This window comes from Mastomys coucha, unplaced genomic scaffold (assembly GCF_008632895.1).
Source record: "Mastomys coucha isolate ucsf_1 unplaced genomic scaffold, UCSF_Mcou_1 pScaffold20, whole genome shotgun sequence".
NCBI lineage: Eukaryota > Metazoa > Chordata > Mammalia > Rodentia > Muridae > Mastomys > Mastomys coucha.
Window position 1 is genome coordinate 44,790,705 of NW_022196903.1, and position 7,428 is coordinate 44,798,132.

The 7,428-nt window shown below is 44.3% G+C and overlaps 2 long non-coding RNA genes across 2 annotated transcripts in view; one reads left to right on the plus strand and one right to left on the minus strand.

Annotated features, from left to right (window-relative positions):
• The first annotated feature begins 1,996 nt into the window (after positions 1-1,996).
• Positions 1,997-5,897, plus strand: LOC116098888. Its single transcript, XR_004121982.1, has 3 exons — positions 1,997-2,083; positions 2,718-4,175; positions 5,391-5,897. It is a non-coding gene; the product is annotated as an uncharacterized LOC116098888 (long non-coding RNA).
• LOC116098889 overlaps positions 5,254-7,428 on the minus strand; it is a 43,995-nt gene continuing 41,820 nt past the window's right edge. The window contains exon 3 of the long non-coding RNA XR_004121983.1: positions 5,254-5,658. This is a non-coding gene — a long non-coding RNA (uncharacterized LOC116098889). The remainder of the gene's footprint in view (positions 5,659-7,428) is intronic.

The following is a 7,428-nucleotide window of genomic DNA, read 5'->3' on the forward strand; positions in this document are numbered from 1 at the left end:
GAGAGAGAGAGAGAGAGAGAGAGAGCCACGGGTTGGGAGGCTAAGGTTCAGAGGAGAGCCCTGAAAGTAGAAACTATGAACCAGATACAGGATAGAAAAATTCAAAGAAGAGGTAACCATTGGTTTGCTGTGGTCACCAGGCTCCAAGGTTGGCCCTGTTGATACAACATTTTATACAACAGCCTGGCTGGGTCAAAATACTCAGATATCTCAGTAAATACAATGCTGGATTTTTTGGGGGAATGGCTCTGGCTTAGTTTTTGGCAAGGGGAGGATGAAGTTAACATTTACATTGGTGAATGTTGAGTAAAGCAGGTGACTTCTAATCAGTGGAAGACCTAAATAGAAAAAGGTTGACCTCTTCTGACCTAGGAGGAAATACTGGAGTGGATTACTTACAGACCGCCTTTCATCCTCCTTCCCTTGCTCTCTTCCTCCTTCCTTTCTTCTTTCCCTCCTCTCTCTCACTTTCACCTTTCTTCCCTCCTTTCTCTCCCTCTTCCTCACTCTCTCTTTTGCTTCTCCTCTGTCTTGCTCTCTGAAGTGTACCCCATCAGTCTGGGCAGAATAGGATAGGATCTGGTCCTTATTGATTCTGTCTCTCTGGAGAACTTTAATAAGTCTCTAGCTATCTCTCCATGTGTTCCCATGTCGCTATTCATACCAAAGGATATGGGCTTGTCAGGTCTGGTAACACCAGCTATTGACAATGAAATAGGAGGATCAAAAATTCAAGGCCTTATTAAGCTACAGAGTGAGTTCAATGCCAACCTGAGCGATTTAATGACACCATCTCAAAATAACAAGCAAAAAGAGAGCTGGAGATAAAATCAATCTTGGAGCCCTTGCCAGGCAGGCATGAAGCCCTGGGCTCAATCTATAGTAGCAGCGGCCTGTTACCCCTTCCTCTATGATTGCTTTAGCCAGTATCATATGGCAAATAGGATACCCTGAAAATCCAGGGTTTTGGAGGACTGGAACTCCTGCATCCTTCCTCTTAGAGCCCAGCTGCCGTGCTTTGAGAAAGCCTGGCCTCATGGTTGTTGGTAAGATGAGAGATGTCCAGTGCTCTCATCACAAGCTCTCCCTGCATCTCTAACACCATCTTTCATTTTCCAAAATCAGGTGAGGCACAGAGGCCTGTTGCCCTAGATGACTCAGAACTTCCTAGCTGAGCTCAGTCAACCCCAAGGCACAGTAAGCACGAAGAAAATTGATTAAAGCACTAAGATTTGAGGTTTGCTTGATACACAGTAGTAGACAACCTGCCTTAAACTTTGACCTTCCCTCCACAGGTCCACAGGTCTTCTGGCAGTTACTGACAGCCATGCTAGGCCCCATTAGAGAAAAGGGACATGGGCCCCATGTTCTGCACTTGAACCAGACAGCTGAAAACTTCTGTTCCCGTTCTGTTCTCAGGCACTCAGTGATCTACTCATTAGCAAAGGAGAAAAGTGGCCTTGCAACTTTTAACTTGTAAAACAAAGTGATCCTGTGGTTGGGATGGAGGCCAGAAGTTTGGAGAGTCATTTGAATTAACCCCACTGTTATTTTCTTGGTAGGAGCCCAGCCTTAATGGCTTCGTTTCTACATCAACACTACACTGCAGTGCCCAAGGTCATTACCCATCCAAACTACAGTGGATCTGGGCCAAGGTGCTCATAAACTGCACTTTATGACCAACCACAGGAATGGGCTCCCTCTCCCCAGAGGAGGTTCATTCCAGTTCTCTTTAGGAGGCTGAAGTCAGAGCTTGGCAGTGATGACCTTTCCAGTGTAGACTTAACCTGAAGGAATCTAAGAAACTCATAGCATCTCATAGTGCCAGGGCATTAGGTTTGCATTCTACATGCAGGCTTCTTATATACAATCCGATATTCTTTGGACCCATTTGACTGATGAGCTGCAGAGGGTGGGGCTGGGGCTCATATTTTTTAAAAAAATGAACTTGACACAATTTATGGCCTCAACTTCCTCCTCTTCCTGCTCAGCTGCATACAGTGCAAGGCCTGTGTGCATAAGGGAAGCTGAAGACTCCCTTGTAAACTAAACCTCCAGTCCAGACCCTGGATGTCAATCACAGGTATGTATCTTGTTCCCATATTGTGAACCTTCAAAGCTGTTTCCAGGGCTGTCTACCTCTGTGTGCACTGTGCTGAAGCTAACAGGGCCTAACAACCCCTTGTGTGCTCCTCACACGGGTGTCTAGCTCAGCCTGTCTGCACTGATTGGCAGTGTCTGAGTCTAGGTTGTTTAGAGGACTTGACTTGTCTTCTCCACTACCAGGACCACTAGGACTATCAGATGAGCAAGCCACTGGCCTTAGGGTGGAGCATTATATGTCCATGTTGCCATTTCCTCTCCTCCTGTCCTCTCTGCCCCCCGCTAGGCAGTTTACTGGGGCCACAAAGGAACTGCTCCATGAAAATCTGTGCTAGAATATTGATCAGTAAATTACTATTTTTTAAAAAGGGCCATATGGTAAATATTTTGGACTTCATGATCTATGTGACCTCCATAGCCACTACAATAGCATGAAGACAGGCATAGATAGTACACAACTAATAATTCCAACTGTCTCCAAAAAGCTGTATCTGTAATGGTGGATGCAAGGTTGGCTTTGATCTGAAAGCCACAATTTGCCAACTCCTGCTATGAAAATGAAAAAAGAACATAAGCCGTATCTTCATATATCTTTGTGGTTTTGTTGCTTACAGTCAACAGAGTGTGATGCAGAAGGTGGTGTGTCCACTCTACCTCAGCTCTCAAGACATTCAGATCCTTCCTCTTTTGGAACACCAAGTATTGAACCCCTGAAGTGTCATATGAAAAGCTTGAAGACCTTGAAGAGATTAAGGAGAGAGACTCTGAGAGCATGTGGAGAGGATAGAGGCATAGTGGAGCCATTACCACCATGAATGACATGGTCATTGTTCCTCTCAGGGGGAGCAGCTACCCACTGAACTCAACTGATGTCCCTCAGATAAAGCCAGATGGGCAGAAGAATTAACCAGCTCTGCCCTATCTCTGATCATGACCCAAGGGATTGCTCGTTCTTTGAGTCATCAGGACAGGTTACAGGTGGACATTCCCAGAATTAATTCACAATTAGTTTTCTCTCCACTTAAAGATCCAGTAAAGTCCCAGAATTGGCTTGTTTCTATTTTATGTGGGGAGCAAGTGAGGCAAAACTTCAACCAGCTGACCCTTTATCTGGAGCATAAACTTGCATTTTCCTGCCATAAAATTCTCATTGAAACATACATGCAAGTCAGCAGACAGCACCAGTGCTGTGTCTGAGAAGCATTGCATTCTAGTGGCATGTAGGGTTTGCAGGTGGCTATGCATTTCCACGGGGTGGCACACAGGACAAGATGCACCCCTACCAATATGACCATTAGAAAGGATTACTGGTCACATTGGCTTTCCCAGATTCCTCTGCCCCTCAAGAAGTGAGGGTTCCTGCTGTCTGGTTGTCAGGATGTAGACGTAACCTTTTCTCAGAATCTGGGTAATGGACAGATTTTCTCAAGAAAAACAATTGGTGGAAGAGATCAGATGATACTCTGAGGATCGTAAATGGGGCTTCTGGGGTCCAGGTAGAGGCTGGAGAGGAAAGATGAGCTTTGCAGGTATGAAAGGAAGGCAGAGATGAAAGAGAAAACAGATAGTCATCCACCAACATGTGAGGCACACTGAGCCAGTGTGTACTAGGGAAGGGTTCTGTAGTGAGGAGCAGAGACTGGGGGATAGACTAGAGTCACAGCTACTGCCTGTGGACAAGACAGAGGCAGAGGCAGAGACCAGACAAGGAGGTTTTGCTACACATTACAATGTCCCACCTCCATCCCTTTGATCTTTTCTGAAAGACTAAATAGCAAGGTAATTGTTTGACTGCTGTGTGTGTGTATGTGTGTTTGTGCAAGTGCATGCCTGTGTGAGTGCAAGTGTGTGCATGAACATTGGAAATGGAAGTGTTCTTTTTCAGGAATATCCCCCAAAGAAGCCAGAAACAACTCACCCAAGGTTCCTCATATACCAGCCCTTTATTATTTACTTTATGTTCCTGGATGCAGTCTGGGGAAGCCACACTGACCTAAAGTGATCTGAGTCAACATGAGTCAGCAGTCAGTTGATGGCATCTGTAAGGGAAGAGCAGAGATTTGGACCACACGGTGAGCTGATTTCTGATCCCATTGCCTTGGCCATGTCCTGGCTGACCCTGGATGGAGACTTCCAGTGGCTCTGACAGAAATCAAGTATGCCATGGGGTCAGGGAGTGAATCAAAAAGAATATAGTCATGTTTTCAGTGATTTCTAAGTGAGAAAAATGGAGGATTTCTTCATACTTACTCTATAGGAGGACATGTAAACTGGTATGGATTTGTTCTTTGCCATTTCTGTCATCAGTGTACAAAAACTGAACACCAGTGATCTCCAGCTATGGTCTGTCTTCACAATTGTATTGTTTAAATCTTACCTACACAACTCAAAAAACAATAACTTTTTGTCTAAATCTCATGTTTCCAGAGGTTTCCAAATCTTTCTTACCCATAAAAATATATTTTGCTTTCCTGATGTGTGTACTCAGCTACAGAAAGACCTAAGGTGACATTTCAGTGTTGACAATCATATATTCACAGGTTTCTTGAAATTGGCACATAATTTTGCAATATTATTGTAATTTTTCTCCAGAAGGAAAAGTGAACATTGTAATTAGAAAAAAAAATTCTCTTGGCCCATTGTGTTGATTTGGGAGATAAGAAGCTGTGTGGTTAGGAATGGCTAGATTATTATTATTATTATTATTATTATTATTATTATTATTATTATTATTATTGACAGAGCATAGGTGGCAGAGCATGAATCAGCATTATCAGTCTAGGCTGACCCAAAGGCTTGCTTGCCTTGGTTTGTACAGGTCCCTCCCCCGACCCTTGGCTTGGTTTGCACAGTGCCTTCCCCCTTCCCCTCAATTGTATTCAGTTCTCTTTAGATTTAGCCCCTTGTTATCGTGACCGCTCATTTAAATTCTCCTTCCCTGCTTTGTGTCTCCTCCCTCATCTTCATGGACACTTTTCCCATTCAGCCTTAGTGAGAGCTATAGGAATTAGCTCTACTAGTCACTGGAAAACCAGGATGGGCCAGGGAGGTAGATCAGAGGTAGAGCGCTTGCTCAGTGTGCACAGGGTCTTACATTCAGTCTATTGTTCTTCCCATCTCCACCAGAATAAAAGAATAAACAGCAGCAAAGCCCCTACAAAACAATTTAATTATGGGTCAATGGCCTTACCATTTCAGCTTTTATTACTAGGTGGTCATGAAGAACAGGGAGCCTTGGTTCCCTACTCTTTGGGATTTTGTGATTATTATACTTGTACTTTGTTCAGACCTGTGTGGCTCAAAGAAGTAGTCCAGCAGCACTCCAGTTCCTACAGTGGCCTTGTGCTTCTCCCTCGGAACAGTCTTCAGTGTGAGCAGGTGCCGGAGATGGAGGCTCACACAAGCATCCCATGGAGGATCTAGTAGAGACTGATGAAATGTGTCCACGGTGAATAAAGTCCAACTCAGGTTGCAAGTAGTCCCTGACCACCTAGAAGACTTAGTAGCACTTGGGCTTCTCAGCATTTCTTGTGTTTCTTTTCTCAGTTTTATATACTGAAGGAAAAAAAAAAAAAAGGTTACAAAGCAAAGCCTTACTTTATTCTGAAAATATAGTCAGTCTCGTTAGCACTCACTTGAAATGATATTCCTGCTTGTTAGAAGGCCTTAGTAAGGCCCCCTCTACCAAAAAAAAAAAAATCTGTATAGCAATAATATGTGTTTAAAAATAAAAGCCAGCTGCTCATCACGCATTCACAGCTTCTTCCTTCACCCTACCCCCTCTTTTCTCTGCAGGGCACACAGGAAGTCAAATTTTCAGTTTTGTTTTGCTTTTTAAAATTCTTCTACTGCAAAGCTATTTTATGTGCCCAGAAGTAGTTATTTTCATGCCCTGCCTCCCTAAATGAAAGAGTTGTTTATCCGTTTAACACACTGTCTGTTTCTACACTCCTTAGGCCAATGGGAAGGAACTGGATTCTGGTGCTGTTGCACAAGCCAGGAAAACCATTGTGTTGGTTACTTTTCTTGTCACTGGGATACAACATGTGACCAAAAGCAACATGAGCACAGAAAGGTGTGTGTGTGTGTGTGTGTGTGTGTGTGTGTGTGCGCGTGTGTGTGTGTGTAGCAGGGGATAGCATCTACCATGATGTGCTATGTGCGAAAGGCTCGGCTTGGGGGACCAGGTGCTGAAGCGGTGGCTCATGGGTCCCACACTTCAGGAAGCCAAGAGATGAGCATGCCTCTGCGGCACTTATCCTCTGCCTTGGTTTTCTTCTTTGGTTCACTCTGGGATCCCAGTCACTGGAACACTGCCATGTCCTTTTAAATTGGTCTTCCCTCCTCAGTTAATTCTCTCTGGAAAGTGAGTGTGGATCACGACACACTCAAAGGTGTGTCTAAACACAGCCATGTGGACAACAGATTAACCATTGCAGCCATACATTAGATAGCACTCTATTCTACTGTCTGTTTTTTTTTTTTTTAGGAGAAAAAAATGTTTAAAGATAATTAGATTCAGTAAGCTGACTGAAAAAAATATGGCCCCATTCTCTCCTCCTTTTTCTATTCAGGCCTTTGGGAAAGAGACTTTTCAGTACATTTTTTTCAGGGGAAAAAAAAGGACTATTCTGAACTACTTTTGAATAAGGACTGGTCTTGTCGGCCTCTTGGGCCTACAAGGCAAGCACGGTGGTGTGCCAGTTTGAAGCCTGCTCCCCAAGAGGCCTGGTGTGCTTCTAGTCTCTCCTTAAACTTTGGCTCCACCATGTGAATAATAACACAAGACTAAAACCCTGGTGGAGAAGAAACTAAGGGGAGCTAAGCCAGATCATCCAACCGGGACCATGCTGGACCAGACAGCCCCTGGTCAACTTGCTGCCTGCCCATAGTCACAGGAAAGACAGTATCCCAAGCCAGCCAGCCAGCCAACTTTAGCCCACATCAACAGAACTGCCCAGCCAACCCACAGCTTTGTGGAAAATAATGACAAATTGTTTTTAAAGCACTATATTTTGGGGAGGTTTGTTATGCAACAGCAGCGATTTGATGCACTGTGTTATTAAATATTCCTTTTACATATGCATGTGTGTTGCAGGGTGTGTGGGCCTAGATGGGACTGCATTGTGCTTGGGATAAAGGGCTGGATTGAATGTGCTCAGATCCTAGCTTTGTCGCTCAGAATGTGTGGCGAGACAGTCTCTCTAAATCTTGTTTTTCTCATGGCAAGTAAGCAAAACTAGTAGACTGAAAAAAGAGTAGAGGGACAAGAGAGGTGTGCTTGTGTGTGTGTGTGTGTGTGTGTGTGTGTGTGTGTGTGTGTGT